The sequence below is a fragment of the Trachypithecus francoisi genome, unplaced genomic scaffold, assembly GCF_009764315.1.
Source record: "Trachypithecus francoisi isolate TF-2019V2 unplaced genomic scaffold, Tfra_2.0 Lachesis_group2, whole genome shotgun sequence".
NCBI classification, from domain to species: domain Eukaryota; kingdom Metazoa; phylum Chordata; class Mammalia; order Primates; family Cercopithecidae; genus Trachypithecus; species Trachypithecus francoisi.
The window spans coordinates 65,787,042-65,805,168 of record NW_022681465.1 but is presented as its reverse complement, the minus strand read 5'-3'; the positions used below and the strand labels follow the sequence as shown (position 1 = coordinate 65,805,168).

The window sequence follows — 18,127 nt, the reverse complement described above, 5'->3', positions numbered from 1 at the left end:
CATGATCAAAAGCAAGGGAGTATCCACAGCTCTGTGTTATCTCGTTCAGCTCACCAGGCCTGGAGCCTCTGGGAGAGGGTTTCCACAACACTCTATGTATGATCAGCCCGGGGCGGTGGGGTCTGGGGTGTTCCCTCTGCCTCTTTTCCTGTCTAACCTGAGGAAGTTGATTAGCAACTGTTCCAGGCCTTATCTGGGTATGAATAAAATAAGGCCCTAGAGAAACACACCCAGGGAAGCATGGTGAGTGTGCTCAAGGGTTGTGTAGGAGCAGAACGAGGGTCCAGGTTGGGCACAGTGGCTCATGCCTGTAATTCCAGCACGTTGGGAGACCAAGACACCAGGATCACTTGAGCCCAGGAGTTCGAGACCAGCATAAGCAACATGGTGAAACCCCATCTCTAAAAAAAAACACAAAAATCATCTGGGTGTGGTGACACACACCTGTGATCCCAGCTACTTGGGAGGCTTAGGTGGGAGGATTGCCTGGGTCTGGGCAACAATGAGACCCCATCTCAAAAAAAAAAAAAAAAAAAGAAAGAAATCCCACACATCTCCCTACTATCTGGAGAACTAAGTTCCTCTGAGTCCTTAGCACTGAGTCCTAACTCAGGATCAACCTCTCAATTCCACCTAAGAGCTCCTCCACAAAGCCTTTCAAATCCTCTCTGGCAAAAGTGACTTCTTTTTCCTCCATACTCCCAAAATGTTTTATTTGGACCACTCTTCAGGTACTTTACTCACTTAATCATCCCTTCTCCCTCATCCAAGAAACACAGGGTATCTACTACATGCAGCCTATGCACTGGTCTGCACCATAGTGCTCAGCAGGTTTCTCGCCCTTCTCCTGCTGGAGGGAAACTGACAAACTGACAGCAAGGGAATGTCTTTCATCTAAGCATATCCTGGAACCTCGAAGCCTCCTCAGCCTCCAGCACAGCAAACCACAGGTATTCCAAAAATAAAATGATTGAAATGAATAGAGCAATTATCATGTTTCCTTAAATAGTAAACTGCCATAAAGTGCATGCAAAATCAATTTCAGATAGATTTAAAGTATAATTCAATATTTTTCTAGAAGCATATTAACTAGGTCAAGGTAGGTGCATTTATATACTTTACATGGTTCTGATTCTTCCTCTCATAGCACCTGACAGCCCCCTACTCCTACACCTAACCCCCGCAACACACACACACTCACTCACTCACACCACTAGATGGTTATTATAGGAGCAGCAGCTCTGGACCCATCCTAATGGAAGAAGGAATTGATGAAGCCAGAACCACCACCTACAGCCAGGGGTGTGTTCTGAAACATTCTCTTCTGCCCCCACAAGCAGCACTCCCACTCCACACCTGCCAACCTGTACCTATCTGGTGGCCACCCAGAAGTCACAACCCACAAAAGCTGGCCCAGTAGAGATGCCAGGCCCCTAAAGCCCTCCAGTGTGGGAGACCCACTGGAGAAGAGGCCCTGAAGGTCCAGGGGGTCTCTCTGCAAGGACAGATCAGGGCATCACTTACTGCAGCCACTCAGCAACCACTTCCAGTAGTTTCGTTGCGATTTGTCAAGGCAAACATATCCACCTACCCTACCTTTGGTGGAGACAAGAGGTTGGGCCAGCCAGCTGCAGGGGACAGACTCAGACTCAGCTCCACCCCCCAACACTGCCCAACCGCCAGTCCCAGGGCAGGTCTGGAGCTCTGGAATGCCCTCGTGCCTGCCATTCCAGTCTCTGCGACCAGCCCATGCCAGACCGTGTCCTCCTCCCACTCCAGTGTCCCTTATCAAGGTCTCTGCAGATTTGGGCTGCCGAGGACAGTTACTGGCAAATTCCTGCCAGGGGTCCTGGACCCTCCTGCTGCTCAATTCAGCCTTGCGCTTTCATGGATTTTCCAAATAGCGGGGACCACAGGCAGCTCAAAGACTTAAAACACAAACGCAAACCCGAGGGAGGGAGAGAGGAAGACAGGGAGGGGGAAACCAGGTTTTAGAAGAAACTCGACTTCAGAGGGAGGGCAGGATTTCCCTATCATTATGTTCCCCACCTCCCCAGCAGACGCCAATAACCGGCCCTAAGATGCCTTTGCTCTTTGCGCGCCCTCTGCGCTCCCTCGCCCCGCGTCTAACGTCTCATCTGGGCAGAGAGGGGGCGAGAGATGAAACACGCCCGAGGTAGGATGGTCCCCAAGACATTACCTGAGGCCGGAGTACCTGAGTACCTCCGCTCCTGCTGGAGGAGGGGACCAGAAGACGGCCCAGGAATGGGGACCCGGGATGCGCGCCCGTGCAGGAGCTCCCGGCCCTGTCCTGGATACCCCCGGCAGTGAGTCTCCGGGTGTCCCGCTGTCTCGGTCCCGCTCTATCCAGCCCCCTCCCCGTCCCCGGCCGGATGCTAGAGGAGTTTGCGCCCCCCCAACGTGGGACCCCGGTTCGGCGTCCTCACTCCCCGCCCTGCCAGGGCTAGGATTCCCGCACCCAGATTTGTCGCTAAACTTTCCTGGGCACACACGGTCTCGGGGGTGCCGAGCCTCCCCCATCCCATGCCCACCCGGAGCCGCGCGTCCCGGCTGCAGCGGGACGGTCGCTTCACCTGCTCGCGGCTCGGCCGAGGCTCCCGCGGCTTCCTCGCACGTCCAGCCAGACCCAGGCGCCGCCCGGCGGGTCCCCGCGCAGCTGCCGCCACCGCGGCCACCACCGGTGCCGCCGCCGCGCCTGCCCCGAGCTGTAAAGCCGCGGTTCGCCGGCAGCCGCGGGAGGCGCAATCCCGGTACCTTGGGCTCGGCCTGCGGCTCCTCCGCTGCCTGCAGCCGCCGCCCCGCCGCGTACCGCTGCCCGGGGCCGGCACGCACCGGCGCTGGAGTCCACTCCTCGCCGCGCGGCGCAAGGGATCCGCCGAGCCTCCGGGATGGGCGGGGATTCCCTCCCTCTGGTTGATTCGAGGGGCGGGAACTCCCTTCCCGGAGTGACAGGGACGGGGGGCGGGGATTCCCCTGCAGGAATAACAAGGTGGGCGGGGATTTCCCCGAGCGAGCCCCGCCGCGGGCAAGGAGTCTCTCTGGGTGAGCCAGGAGTCCTGGTGCGCCGGTTTCAGAAACCTGGGGATCTTGGGAGGAAGGCATCCAGAGAGATGGCTGCTCCGAATCTCCATACAGGCGGGGCTTAGGGCGCCATCTAGGTGGAACAGAGCGAGCTAGGGGATGTGAGGTTGCCTCTGCATAGCACTTTACATAGCAAAGAGAAAAATGTCAATTGCCTTATCAAAGAATGGGGCGGAGTGGGCCGGAGGAGATGGGAGAAGAGCTAATCACTCACCCCAAGCTACCCTTAGCCTCTGGTCCTTGGGATACCAAAGGTAATTTAGCACTGGTATGAAGATTTCGGGGAGAGGGGACCTCTTGGCACCTCAGAGCTGCTTAATCCCCCAGTTAAGCCCCTGGGGGAAATCCCATGGCTCTGGGGTGGTGGTTTTGGTCCCATGAGTACTAGCCACGAGCTCCTGCTGAGTAGACCATGAGAGCTAATGCCAGCCGCCCTTGGCTCCCGTCCAGGTCACTCGAGGAACGGAGCCTCAGGCTTTTGGGATCCTTCGTTCCGGTGGATTTTCAGGAAGGCCTTCAAATATTTTTGGTTCTTTTTTTGTCATCCTTGTCATTCTGCCTACCACAGGGAGAGGATGATAAGAACATAATAGGAAGACTGCACAGCTCTGCAAGTTAAGCTCTCTTAAAAGGAAAAAGCTGGTCTTTTTCAAGTGCTGGCAGATAAGAGTAAAAACATACGAAAAATTACAAAACCGGGATAATGAATAGTTGAATAATGCTTTTGACATTTTCTGCAGAACAGTAATTGGAAATCTTTGCTTTCGGGGGATGGGGATGGGACAGGGCAGGCCCCAGCTGCAGTTCTGCCCAGCAAGGCAATAAGCTCTGGCCTCTCCGAAAAGCAGGTAGACATAAATCACCTGCACAGACCGGACAGCGCTGTCCCGCAACACCAGAGACCCGAGTGGTCCCAAGGCATTTGAAGATGGTAATGTCCTCAGGGGTTGGGGTGGAGAAGTTCTTGATTTCAGCTGTTTTTCAGCTTTTATAATTACCAGGCCACTGAGATCAATGCTTGCACAAATCCAAGCATCGTATATGACAAGCTGGGCACTCTCAGGCACTCAGAGCTTCTCTTCCTATGTGTAAATAGAGAAAACACCTATCATGCAGGATTGCCGGAACTTGCAGTAACACAGTTGTTCAGCACAGTACTTAGGAGGTGCTCAATGAAATGGTAACCATTATCAATGAAAGGTATCATTGGGACACCACAAAAAATCCTTCTAGAAGGATCAAAGAGGGCTGGTGCTTTCTGTTTGTTTCACAATCCCAGGCCCATCTTCCACCACTCTGTCCCTTGTTTTCTCAGCCTCGGTACCCAGCACATAGCTTGGGCCTACCTCCCTCAGCACCCATTAAAAGTTTGCTGAATCGATGAATATGCAAATACATTTATCACTCCAACTGCAGTCACTGCTATTTCTTATCCACTGCCATCCCAATTCTTTCATTCCAGCCATGTACTCCTAATCTGTAAATTCTGTTTCCTCTGCCAGAGTGACATTCTCATTCTCCTGTGTCTGCTGAAATCCCAAGGAGGTAAATGTCATCTCTACTGGAAAGGCTTCTCTGATCATCAGAACAAACATCAGGTTTCCTCTGCCTTGTTAATTGCTGCAATGGTAGCACTTTATGCAAATTGCTAATCTAACCCTTGTCAGGTGTATTAAGTTGTAGGAATTACAGTGTTTTGTCTCGCATATTTCTAGCTTGTGAGTTCCTGGAGGTAAGAGAACTTAAAGCTTATTGTTTGTGTTCCCAAAGCCTAGGGTGGCATGGTATCTGATCCAATAACCACTCAATAAATATTTGCTGAATTAAAATGAATTGTATATATGTATATGTATATGTTATATGTGGCATATATTATGTGTAAATACAATATATGCAGATGTATTTTATAATCTGTCTCCTTCAGACATGGCCCTGCTGACCTGCTTTAAATACTTCGTTTCAATCACTTTTCAGCTGATATTTTCCAGATATTTTTGGCAAGTGCTCGTCTGCTAATAATAGTTCAACTCACAAGAGGTCAATCAAATGCATGGAAATTTTGTTTTGCCCTTGCAATCTTGTCAATTTGGAAAGCTGACAACTGAGGGCATTTATTTTCCAATGTTTGAAGATCAAAATGTAAATTCTTTCTGCCCCCTTGTTAAATATTTAGTCACAGATTAGTACTTCTATCAAAGTTGCCATTTTAATTTAGTGCTCATAATATATGTGATGTGGAGGAGGAGGCTGTATATAGAAAATCTAAGACTTCAGAGCAAAGGAAGATTAAAATGATGAACAAAGAAAAAACATGTGATCCCAAGCTGTATCAGTGACAGAATGTAGTGTGGTTTAGGGTGAGTCCAAGTGGATTCTCATGGCTTGCAGTGCCATGTAGTTTACCTCTGAGCTTTCTCCCTCTATGAAGAAAAATCTACAGACCAGGCAGCTGAAACTAAAACTGGAGGTTTCCTTACCAACTCTTGAGAAGACTGCTTTCCATCTTTCCGCCTCAGCTGCTCTTCCAAGTAAGTTTCAAGGGAGGAGAAGTAAACTTAGTTAACAACTGGCTCAATTCCCTTTCTCCTCCCAGCCTCTGTGGGTTCATTTTATCTCCAAAACAGATTCTAGCTTCCTGTTTACCTAGCTAATTACCCTTTTTTCTTTCTTCTGCAAATTCCTGGCCACTAACTCTTCCATTCATGACCTCACACTGTAATGAGCCATCTCCTGGCCAAGAAAGGGGCTTAAAAAGAAGAAATGCAGCCAAGTGCAGTGGCTCAGACCTGTAATCCCAGCACTTTCGGAGGCCAAGAGGGGCAGATCACCTGAGGTCAGGAGTTTGAGACCAGCCTGGCCAACACGGTGAAACCCAGCTTCCACTAAAAATGAAAAAATTAGCCAGGCATGACAGCGGGCGCCTGTAATCCCAGCTACTGGGGAGGCTGAGGTAGGAGAATCGCTTGAGCCTGGGAGGCAAAGTTTGCAGTGAGCCAAGATCACGCCATTGTACTCCTGTCTGGGAGTCAGACTCCATCTCAAAAAAAAAAAAAAGAAAGAACAAATGAGTAATGATGATAGTAAAACATTAATTCAGTGGATCCCAGTCTGGACTATGCTTAAGGATTCCTAAAAGATTTGAAAATTTAAAAAACTCCAGGCTCACTCCCTGAGATTGCTATATACTTGGTGTTTGGAGCACCCCTAGATGCCCCTTAACCAGAACCTCCAGTGATTGCAATTTGGGTGGCCCACAGAGGATACTTGGAGAAACAGTGAAGTGACATTACAGCTAAGAGGGTGCCCAAGGTCACATTCCAGTATTTGGTCATAGTACTGTACAGATAGACTTTATTTTACATTGATAAAAATGTTGTAATATTCATCCCATCTCAGATGGAATTTTTTTTTTTTTTTTTTTTCCTGAGACAGGGAGTCTCGCTCTATTGCCCAGGCTGGAGTGCAGTGGCCGGATCTCAGCTCACTGCAAGCTCCGCCTCCCGGGTTTTCGCCATTCTCCTGCCCCAGCCTCCGGAGTAGCTGGGACTACAGGCGCCCGCCACCTCACCCGGCTAGTTTTTTTGTATTTTTTTAGTAGAGACGGGGTTTCACCGTGTTAGCCAGGATGGTCTCGATCTCCTGACCTCGTGATCCTCCTGTCTCGGCCTCCCAAAGTGCTGGGATTACAGGCTTGAGCCACCGCACCCAGCCTCAGATGAAATATTTTATTTAGCCAAAACACAAAGAGGACCTGTATTTCGTGCATACTGGGTTTTTTTCTTTTTCTTTCTTTGAGATGGAGTTTTGCTCTTGTTGCCCAGGCTGGAGTTCAATGGCGCGATCTCCGCTCACTGTAACCTCTGCCTCCCAGGTTCAAGTGATTCTCCCGCCTCAGCCTCCTGAGTACCTGGGATTACAGGTGCCTGCCACCACACCTGGCTAATTTTTGTATTTTTGGTAGAGACAGAGTTTCACCATGTTGGCCAGGCTGTATCAAACTCCTGACCTCAGGTGATCTGCCTGCCTCGGCCTCCCAAAGTGCTGGAATTACAGGCATGAGCCACTGCACCCAGCCCATACTGTTTTAAAATATATATTTAGGGGAAAGGTTTAAGCACTTTTCATCCATGTACGTTGAAAATGAGTTTCACTGTATCCATGAGCATGACGGTGGATTTTATGCAAATATGTTTTATTGTTTCCAGTGTGGTCTAATAATACTGCACATGAAGAATTTGTAATCTTCTCCTGGGCTCCTCCTTACAAGCCAACCCATTATTTTATATCTTTTTCTCTCAGCTTTACATTTATACTATGGAAGCATTGGTTGCCAGGGTAATTTTTTTAATACAATTTTTGGCAGAAAAAACTGAATTACAAACTAGTAACTACAGACCAGGTATGACTTTCACAATTTATATAGATGATTCAATCATTGTGCAATAGGGTAGAGTGTAGTGTTTATCCAAGTAGATTCTCTTGGACTGTGGTGGGATTTGATTTGCCTCTGAGTTTCCTTCTGAACACACATTAAGACACCAGTGAAACAGGCCTGGTGTGGTGGCTCACACCAGTAATCCCAGCACTTTGAGAGGCTGAGGTGAGTGGATCACCTTAGGTCAGGAGTTCAAGACCAGCCTGGCCAACATGGCGAAACCTCATCTCTACTAAAAATATAAAAACTAGCTGGGTGTGATGGCAGGTGCCTGTAATCCCAGCTACTCGGGAGACTGAAGTAGGAGAATCACTTGAACTTGGGAGGCGGAAGTTGCAGTGAGCCAAGATTGCAACACTGCCCTCCAGCCTGCGAGACAGAGCAAGACTCCATCTGAAAAAAAAAGACACTAGCAAAACAAGCCTATTAAAAAAAAAGAGAGAGAGGTTCAGTTTCGATTAGCATAACCAGTACTCTGCTATCAGTACATCTAAAGAGAAGCTGTTTTAGTTACACATACACATAGGTTTTGTTTTATACTTGGCCTTTGTCTTTATTTTGGTTTACACAAGAGACAGGACATGGCACGGAGTCTTCTTGGGGTTTACAGCTTCTGTCACTCAGGCACAGTAGTGTCCTCCCAAAGTTGAGAAGCTTGGGTTCTTCCCCATTCCCTGTTCCCACATTGTTAGAATTCAGTCAAATCACCATGTATCTAAATTTGTAGACCACAGGATTTAGGTAAGCTATTTGCCCAACACATTCTCATCCCTAATTCCTATCTCCCCTGCTGATCATTCTTGTTCTATTCTGATTACTTACTTATGCAAAGGGATTATTTTAAGTCAATCATATGCTATTTTTACTCCTTCATCAGATACTTCTACTTCCAGATATTTTCACTGAATAATTTCAAAAACTGTAATTATAAAAATAAATTATATTTCTTATCTATCTATTGCATTTTCTTTGGGTTTTTTTTGTTGATTTGTTTGTTTTTTGAGACAGGTTCTTACTCTGTCACCCAGGTTGGAGTGCAGTGGCATGATCATGGCTCACTGCAGCCTCAACCTCCCAGGCTCAAGCGATCCTCCCACCTCAACCTCCCAAGTAGTTGAGACTACAGGTGCATTCCACCACTCTTGGCTAATTTTTTATTATTTGTAGAGAAGGGATCTCACTATGTTGCCAAGGCTGGTCTTGAACTCTTGGACTCAAGCACTCCTCCTGCCTTGGCTTCTCAAAGTGCTGGGACTACAGATGTGAGCCACCACACCCTGCCCTTTTTAAATTATACTTCTTCATTCCTCTTTGTATCTTTTTGCCTATCTTAGCACCTGCCTTTATTGGTAGAGCTAACATGAACATGGAACTAAAAGTCAGCTAAATGATATCCAGCCCAAAAACAACAGAGCCCAAGTACTGTGTTCCGTGAGCAATCACAATAACACAGTAAAATTCGAGTAACATTGGGCACCTTTCTGTAAAATGGGATAATAATACCTACCTCTAAAAGTCTGTTAGGATCTTGGGTCCACAGCAAGATCATAGATGGGAAAGTACTTTGGAAAAATTTAAAGGTCTCTTCGAATGAGAGAATGTGAAAGCAACAGCTCTTGGAATAACAATTTGTTTGTCATAAAATGTACATGAATAAGATGGTTAACATTTCATCTCAATGTGCAGCAAGAATTACCAAGTGTGATTGATGAGGCCATTGATAAATCATCATTCACAAGTTATTTGCATGATGTATGAATTAGTGAGCCAAACAAGAAATGCATTTTGCCTCTCTGAAATCCACAGAAAGTACAACCTTGGGGAAAATGCTAGAGCAGACTTGAAAAAGCCAGATTTGGTAAAAACAGTCTTTGTCCATTTGAAGATATATAAGAATGTTTATTATTATTTTGATTTTAGCAAATGCTGACAACTACCTCCTCTCTTATTGCCCATTGGAATGGCTTCCCAACTGAGTTATTTCTTGAAAAAAAGCCCAGACAATAGTGCTCTTGGCTGGCCTTTATTTAAGTCACAGGGTCACTCTCATTTCTAGTTAATAGAATACCACAAAAAATGTTTCAGTGCCCATTTTCTGTATTTGTTGATTTTTTGTGTGAATCTAGGGAGAAGTGAATCATCTTTTCTGCTTTACTGTGTACTTATCAACCAGAAAAATAGCCCAAACTGCTTTTAAATAATTTGCTATTGTAATTTACCTAATCAGACCACCTGGAAATAAAGAAAGAAGAAACCAAAGAATGAAGGCCACTCCGAAGATGACAAGATCCCAGAATTCTCGAGCCCAAAGGAGACATCTAGGAATCACTTTGCCCAGATTGGTTCTGTGGCTTGCCTAGGAAGCACTCTTTTTTTTTTTTTTTTTTTTTTTGAGGAGGAGTCTCGCTCTGTCGACCAGACTGGAGTGCAGTGGCCGGATCTCAGCTCACTGCAAGCTCCGCCTCCCGGGTTTACGCCATTCTCCTGCCTCAGCCTCCCGAGTAACTGGGACTACATACAGGCGCCCGCCACCTCGCCCGGCTAGTTTTTTGTATTTTTAGTAGAGACGGGGTTTCACCGTGTTAGCCAGGATGGTCTCGATCTCCTGACCTCGTGATCCGCCCGTCTCAGCCTCCCAAAGTGCTGGGATTACAGGCTTGAGCCACCGCGCCCGGCCTAGGAAGCACTCTTAATGGGGACACAGCACGCATTTTAGAAAGGTGGCGAAGAAAGACCCTGTGGGATCAGGTGGCCTTTCTTTCTGCCCATTATTTTCTGCCCATCATTTTGGCCATGCTACTTCTATCTCTTGCATAATATCCAATGCCTGGTTTTCACAGTCGAGATGCCATGTCTTAGGACAGTGGGTTCTGAAGATGGAGACTGACTTCAAGGACTAACATCATTCCTGTTCCCTCTCATTGAAGGGTGCACACATATTCTGCCCTGAACGAGGAAATATTCTCCAATAAAGGTAGCAGACTTATAAATTAATTCCTTATGATAAATTCCAAATGTTCCTCAAAGAATGATGTTTTTCTTATTAAAGTCTTTTGAGACATGTACTATCAGTCAGGATGTCGTGGAGCTTATCAATATTGTATCTTTGCATGAATCTGCAAGATAGTGCTTTTAGAGATCAAAAGAGTCCACAGAAAATGCAGTAATGTGGAATGGCATATAGCAAAGTTTGAGAATTATTGTAGACACGTAAATTTTTTTTTTCCCTAACAAGGGCTCACAATCTACTAAAAAAAAAAAAAGATACTTTTTTTTGGAATTGTTAATTGACAAACCTTTATGTAAAATCAAAGTGAATAGTTGCATAGACACCACTTCATATTACAGTTCTTTGCTGGGTCAGAATTAGGGCAAGGCAAGAGAGATATTAGGGCACAAAATTTAAGGAGGCACCCACTTTCAGGATCAGCCCTGAGAGTGGGTGCATAACACTGAGAATGAGTGCCTTCTTACATTTTTTATTTTATTTATTTATTTATTTAGAGACAGAGTCTTGCTCTTTCGCCCAGGCTGGAGTGTAGTGGCGCGATCTCGGCTCACTGCAAGCTCCGCCTGCCAGATTCATGTCATTCTCCTGCCTCAGCCTCCCAAGTAGCTGGGACTACAGGCGCCCACCACCACACCCAGCTAATTTTCTGTATTTTTAGTAGAGACGGGGTTTCACCATGTTAGCCAGGATGGTTTCGATCTCCTGACCTTGCGATCTGCCTGCCTCACCCTCCCAAAATGCTGGGATTACAGGCGTGAGCCACTGCACCCGGTCCTTCTTACATTTTTTAAAAATTGATATATCATAGTTGTACATACTTGGGGGGTACACGTCATATTTTTATGCCTGTATGCAATGTGTAATGATCAAATCAGGGTAAATGGGATATTGATCACTGCAAGCATTTCTCTTTTCTTTGTGTTGAGAACAATAGAATTATTGTAGCTATTTTGAAATACACAATAAATTATTGTTAACTATAATTTCTCTACCCTGCTGTCAAATACTAGAACTTATTCCTTCCATCTCACTGTCCTTCAAATTTTCCCTAGCTTCCTCTCTTGCATCACCCTATCCCTGGCCCTGGTTCTCTGACAGAGCACTTAGAATGCAGAAGACATCCTCAAAGGTCTGGGTGCTGATCAGCAGAGGGATGTGTAGCAATAGTGACTAACAGCACAGAGATCAGCCTGGGCTTTGCCAATGACTGTGGGCTTGACCTTGGGCAGGCTGAATCCAGACACAGAAACCCATGATGCCATGCTGCGGCTGCCCTGCCCACCTCCCTCCTTCCCTCGCGAATGACCACACACAGGCCACCGAGCGACACGCAGCTGTCAACACTGCACAGATGATTTGCAGAGGCAGGTCTGGCAGCACTGTACACATGCTTTCTAATTTCTACACCTCAATGCAGTGCTGGTAGGCGGAGTGCTCAGCAGCCTCCGAGAGACATTGAAAATGTTTTCATTGGTCCATGCCTGCTATACACCTTGCTTCTGCACCATCTGCCTTGTTTCATCCCCATAATGCTCTGTCTCGACCTTGATGCAGTTTCCTCTCCCTCACTGCCTCCCAAACCCCTGCACCAACGAGCACTCCCTCTCTGTAATTAACACGTATCCCATTTCCTCTTCCTTCTCATGTCTAGATCTTCATCCTCCAATGAAGACATGGCCTCGCCTGCAGCTCTCTCTAGTTAATTTCATCACAATACGCGTTACCTTATGACTCAAGGTCAGGAGTGGTGTGAGGGATTCCCATGCCCATATATTCCATGGCCTGTCATTTCCATCACTTTCTTATCTAAATTCTCTTGTGCCTTGATTGCATCTACTTGAAGAACTGCAATCCAGGATGAAACCTGCCCTCCCTGGGCTCGTACCTCGAAGTTAAAGCACCGGTGGAAGAAAATATGTACCTGGGTAAATGACAAATTCCTGGTTGCCCATCTCAACTGGCTCTCAACAATGTCCAGGAACCATTTCTCTAATCAACCCATTCCCCCATGTATGAAATAAGTATTTCAAACCTTCTGCATAGTGTAAAATTTCTGACTTCTCTTGTATTACCTTTTTCTTACCCTCTTCTTAACTGAAGATGACCTTATTTTAAAATGCCCACATAAAAGTTATCAGATAGGAGCCCTTTAACTTCCTACCTCCAGGTTAGTAGGTCTTCCCTGAATAAGCACCCACCTCCCTTGTTGTTTGTTTGTTTGTTTGGTTTTGGTTTTTTGTTTGTTTGTTTTTGAGATGGAGTCTCATTCTGTCACCTAGGCTGGTGTGCAACGACCTGATCTTGGCTCACTGCAACCTCCGCCTCCCGGGCTCAAGTGACCACCTCCCTATTCCTTCCTGGAGGTGGCATCTCTCCACTTAGATATTCCACAGATGCTTCAAACTACTGAAGTACAAACTGAGTTCATGATCTTTCCTCCCCAAAACCTATCCCTTATTGTTAGCCATTCCAGTAAAGAGGGCCCTAATACTCCGAGCTGTCCAAACCAAAAAAGCCTCAGTGTCCTTCACGTCTCATATCCAAAAAAGTGCATCCTATCAGTTCTTTCTCAAGCACTTGCTGGTTAAACCTCTCCGGTCCAAGCTACCTTTATCTTTTATTTACAGCAGAGGTTCCTCTGCTGTAAATTAAAGTTTTTTCTTTAATTTTTGTTTCAAAACAAAACTTTTTTTTTCCAGCAAACAAGTTTTTTTTTTTTTTTTTTTTTTTTGAGATGGAGTCTCGGTTTGTCACCCAGGCTGGAGTACAGTGGTGCTATCTTGACTCACTGAAGCCTCCGCCTCCCAGGTTCCAGCAATTCTTCTGCCTCAGTCTCCCAGATAGCTAGGATTACAGGCGTGCACCTCCATGCCCAGCTAATTTTTGTATTTTTAGTAGAGACGAGGTTTCACCATGTTGACCAGGCTGGTCTCGGACTCTTGACCTCAGGTGACCTGCCTGCCTTGGCCTCCCAAAGTGCTGGGATTACAAGAGTGAGCCACCGCGCCGGGCCAGGAAACAAGTTTTATTGGAACACAGCTGTGCTCATTCATTTACGTACTGTCTATGGCTGCATGCACTCTAAGAGCAGAGTTGAGTAGTTGCAAGAGTCCATGAGGCCCATAAAGCTGAAAATATTTACTAGCTTTTCTTTACAGGAAAAATTGCAAGAACTTCCTGAATGCATCCTGCACCAAACCTTGTACTCTGTTCTCACATATCTTTTTAAAATGTCTTATCACCATCCTTGGAAACTCATCAGAGCACAAACATCACGCTTGCGATAAAATGCAGTGTCCCTAGCCCAGCCTGCATGACTCTCCATGATTAGCCCTGTCTACCTCTCCACTCTCACCTTATATGTATGCTCCTTGCTTGCCAAGTCCAACAATGCTGGAGTGCTGTCTGCCTTTCCCTTCCTCCAATGCACTCTGCTCTTCCACACCACAGAACTGGGAATACTTTGTTTCTTTTGCCTTGGAGGCTCTTTTTTCTTTCTTAACTTGTCCCTCATCCAATTCCTACTTAGTCTTTAGGACTCTGCTTAAACCTTATTTCCTCCAGGAAGTCTTCTCCCAAATTAGGTTAGGTGCCCTGTTTCAAAGCATTACGTACTTTTATTTAATATTTATTTATTTGTTTATTTATTTATTTAGAGATGGAGTTTCACTCTTGTTGCCCAGGCTGGAGTGCAATGGCACAATGTCGGCTCACTGCAACCTCTGCCTCCTGGGTTCAAGCAATTCTCCTGCCTCAGCCTCCCGAGTAGCTGGGATTACAGGTGCACACCACCACGCCTGGTTAATTTTGTATTTTTAGTAGAGATGGGGTTTCTCCATGTTGGTCAGGCTGGTCTCGAACTCCTGACCTCAGGTGATCTGCCTGCCTCGGCCTCCCAAAGTGCTGGGATTACAGGTGTGAGCCATCGTGCCCGGCCCATTTGTTTATTTTATTGGCAGGGTCTTATGCTGGAGTGCAGTGGCACAGTCGTAGCTCACTGCAGCCCTGAACTCCTAGGCTCAAGGGATTCCCCTGACTCATTATCCCAGGTAGCTAGAACTACAGGCATACACCACCACACCCAGTTAATTTCTTTTAAAATTTTTTTTGTAGAGACTGGGTCTCACTATGTCACCCAGGCTGGTCTTGAGCTCTTGGGCTCAAGCAATCCTCACCTTGGCCTCCCAAAGTACTGGGATTACAGGTGTGAGCCACTGCCTCGGGTGTGTACTTTTATTACTTATTTATTTAGAGATGGGGTCTTGCTCTGTTGTCTAGGCTGGAGTGCAGTGGCATGATCATGGCTCACTGTAACCTTGACCAGCTGGGCTCAAGCGATCCTCCCACCTCAGCCTCCCAAGTTGCTGGGACTACAGGCACATGCGACCACGCCCGGCTAATTTTTGTATTTTTTGTAGAGACAGGGTTTTCACCATGTTGCCCAGGCTGGTCATGAACTCCTGGGCTCAAGTGATCCACCCACCTTGGCCTCCCAAAGCGCTGGGATTACAGGCGAGAGTCACCATCCCTGGCTTGCACTTTTATTTTAAAGCTCTTGTCTCAAATGCTCTTAATTTTTTGAAATGATTTAATACTTGCTTCTGTGGTTATACTGAAGACTTCATGATAGAAAAATCTTTGTTTATCTGATTCAGAAAAGTAATCTTCAGTACCTGACACACAGCCTGGCACATGACAGATATTCAGAAAATATTTATTGAATAAATGGATGATTGGCAATAACATAGGGTTGTGGTGAGGATAACAGGAGGAAATATACACATTCAATTTAGTTAATTGCTTGGTCCTGGCAAAAGCAGAGGACATTTATATTTTTAATGATGATTTTGATCATGAGGCCCTGACTTTGAATTACTTCTGAATTTCTTGATTTGGCAAAAAACTGAGGACCAATAATGCATTTTATTCTTGTAACACGGAGTGTGAGTTGTTCTTCAATTGATTTCTTCTCTTTGGCCATCTATAACAGTCATAACTGGCTTTTCAAAGTGTGAGACCTTTAAAAAAAAAAGTATCCAAGCCCAGGAGCCTGAAATCATAATAACGCGTGGCTCTTCTGGGGATGGTTTCTGCTGGCCCTCTATTCTCTACCCTGCTCTATGCCCTAGGAAGCTGACCTCCTGTTATGTTCCTTTGACTTCTGCCTTCTGGTTGGGTTTGACCAATGTGTACCACTGGCCAGAGGTTGGAGGAAGAAGGAGAGCAAGGAAAAAATATTAATCTTCCCCCACTCCTCCCCTCCCCTGGGCTGCAGGTTGACAGTGACTGCCCCACTACCTAAGGTCATAACTCCTACCAGGAAGCTCCTTAACCCGCCACCCTCACGGGCCCTCTCTCTGCAGGTACTCCTTCCTCTTGCTTGTGCTAGCCTGTGGTAGTTACAGCTCCCTGCCCTCGCTAGATGTGGCAAGCTTCATTATCGCTTTGGTTTCTCTTAACTTGTCCACACCTTTGCCAATTAAACTCTCCTCCATTATCCCTGCTTGAGTGTGCATTCTGTTCTCAGATAGAACCCTGACTCATACAATTCCATCACCTAAGTAAATATAATGAAAATATGTCAAGAGGTTCTTGCTGCTTCTGTAGATCTCTCTGGTAGTCTGAGTATGTCTGCAAGCTTGGTTAATGTCACATGAGGTTAGGTGCCATTATTCCCATTTCTCAGTAGACCAAAGGAGTGTGCAAGCAATCTGAGGCATGTACCCACACTTCCAGAGGCTGGCAGTGGCAAAGTCAGAGCTGCTTCTCCTCTCTGAACCCTACCCACTGAGCTCAGAGCTACATCATGGCTACTTCCCTCTAAGGGGACCACCCACCAAAAGCTGGAGAGCTGGGACCCCAGATAAATCATCCTTGATGATAAACCCCTCTGCAGTGAGTCTAATCCAGGTGAACTCCGAAGCTCGGGAGTGTGCCGCTGGCTCTGTGCCCCAATTTAGAGCAGGTCTGGGAAGCATTCCCAGATGGCTCCTGGATGTCATTGCTTTTTCTGGCTGCGTTTCTCGGGGAAGTGGGAAAACACACATAGGTCTCCTAGCTGCAAACCCAAGCAAAGAGCACATTGTCATATCTTTAGCAAATGATAACACACAAAACACAGACAGCCAAAGAACTAGAGAGAGACATATCCACCCAGCTGAACTGATTCACTCTTTAGAGCCAAGAGACAGTATGGAAGGTCCTCTATCCTCCTAACAAATCAATTCTCTGTCTTAAAAGCAACTGTCCAAGGCTTCAAGCAAATCACAGACAACCCATCTCTCTATTGTGTATCTCAATTTCCCTCTCTGAAAAAATGGAGTTCTACCCATTGGCAGAAAGGTGAGCACTAAGGTGAGCAAAAATCTCCACAAGCCTCAATTTAAGAACCTTAAATGCAAAACTAATGTTGTTTTATCTCCTTTATTAGGCAGGAGGTAGGTCCCATACAGAGGCAGTATGAGTTGTAATTAAGGGCATGGACTCTAAAGCCAGACTGCCTGTGTTTGAATTCTAAGTCTGCTAGCAACTAGCTGTGTGATCTTGGAAAAGTAATGTAACCTCTCTGTGCCTCTGTTTTCTTACCTGTAAAGTAGGAGTAATGATCATGTCTACCTCATAGGGTTGACATGAAGATTAAATGACTTATTATAAGAAAAGCACTTTGAACATGCCTAGTATGTGGTAAAGACTGTGTAAGTCATTCAGTAACATAGTGATTTTAGTAATTATTCATGTATCTTTAGATAGACTTATCTGGAATGTTGATCCGGTTTTTAACATTTTTTGGCTGTAGCCCAAATAACTTCTGGGATGAAATAACAGATCCGCTGCGCTAGCACTGCCAATTGTTAGATCAAGGGAATTTGGCTTGTGTCTTAGCTGTCATCAGGAAAAGAATATAAGTGGATGCTGATAATTGGAAAAGCTCATTCTGGTCCATGGCCTCAGCCTGGCAGCTAATCAGTTATGCCCAAAGAATAAGGTGAAGCACCAGGTGGCCTTACCTGCAGGCCTGATGCAGAATGAAGAGAGGCCTTTTAAGTGGACATCTATCACTGCTGACTGAAGGCCTAGTGTGATTCCCCATCCATTGTACACAAAGGTCTTTTCACTGAGGCATCTGTCCCACAAGCAGATGCATCTTTCCACTCCTAACAGGCTGAATTACTGTGTGCTCTTCCCTCTGTCCTCTTCTTCAATTTCCCATTTCAGATCAATGACCTGCCCAGCTGTCTATAAGCAAGTTTTGGTTTTTCTCCACTGGCTTTCTTTCTTTCTACCATTCTGTTTCTCTTCTTTTCTTTTCTTTTTTTTGAGATAGAGTCTCACTCTGTTGTCCAGGCTGGAGTGCAGTGGTGCCATCTTGGCTCACTGCAACCTCTGCCTCCCGGGTTCAAGTGATTCTCCTGTCTCAGCCTCAGCTGGGATTACAGGTGTGGGCCACTATGCCCAGCTAATTTTTGTATTTTCAGTAGAGATGGGGTTTCGCCATGATGGCCAGACTGGTCTCGAACTCCTGGCCTCAAGTGATCTGCAAACCTCAGCCTCCCAAAGTGCTGGGATTACAGGCATGAACC

The 18,127-nt window shown here is 46.1% G+C and overlaps 1 protein-coding gene across 2 annotated transcripts in view; it reads right to left on the bottom strand.

The window, feature by feature from the left end:
* The window catches only part of PDZD2 (PDZ domain containing 2), a 493,831-nt gene extending 490,918 nt beyond the window's left edge, over nucleotides 1-2,913 (bottom strand). For both annotated transcript variants that reach the window (XM_033179276.1, XM_033179277.1), the window contains exon 1: nucleotides 2,595-2,913. The gene's annotated coding sequence lies outside the window, so the exon portion shown is untranslated. The remainder of the gene's footprint in view (nucleotides 1-2,594) is intronic.
* Nucleotides 2,914-18,127: the final 15,214 nt, after the last annotated feature.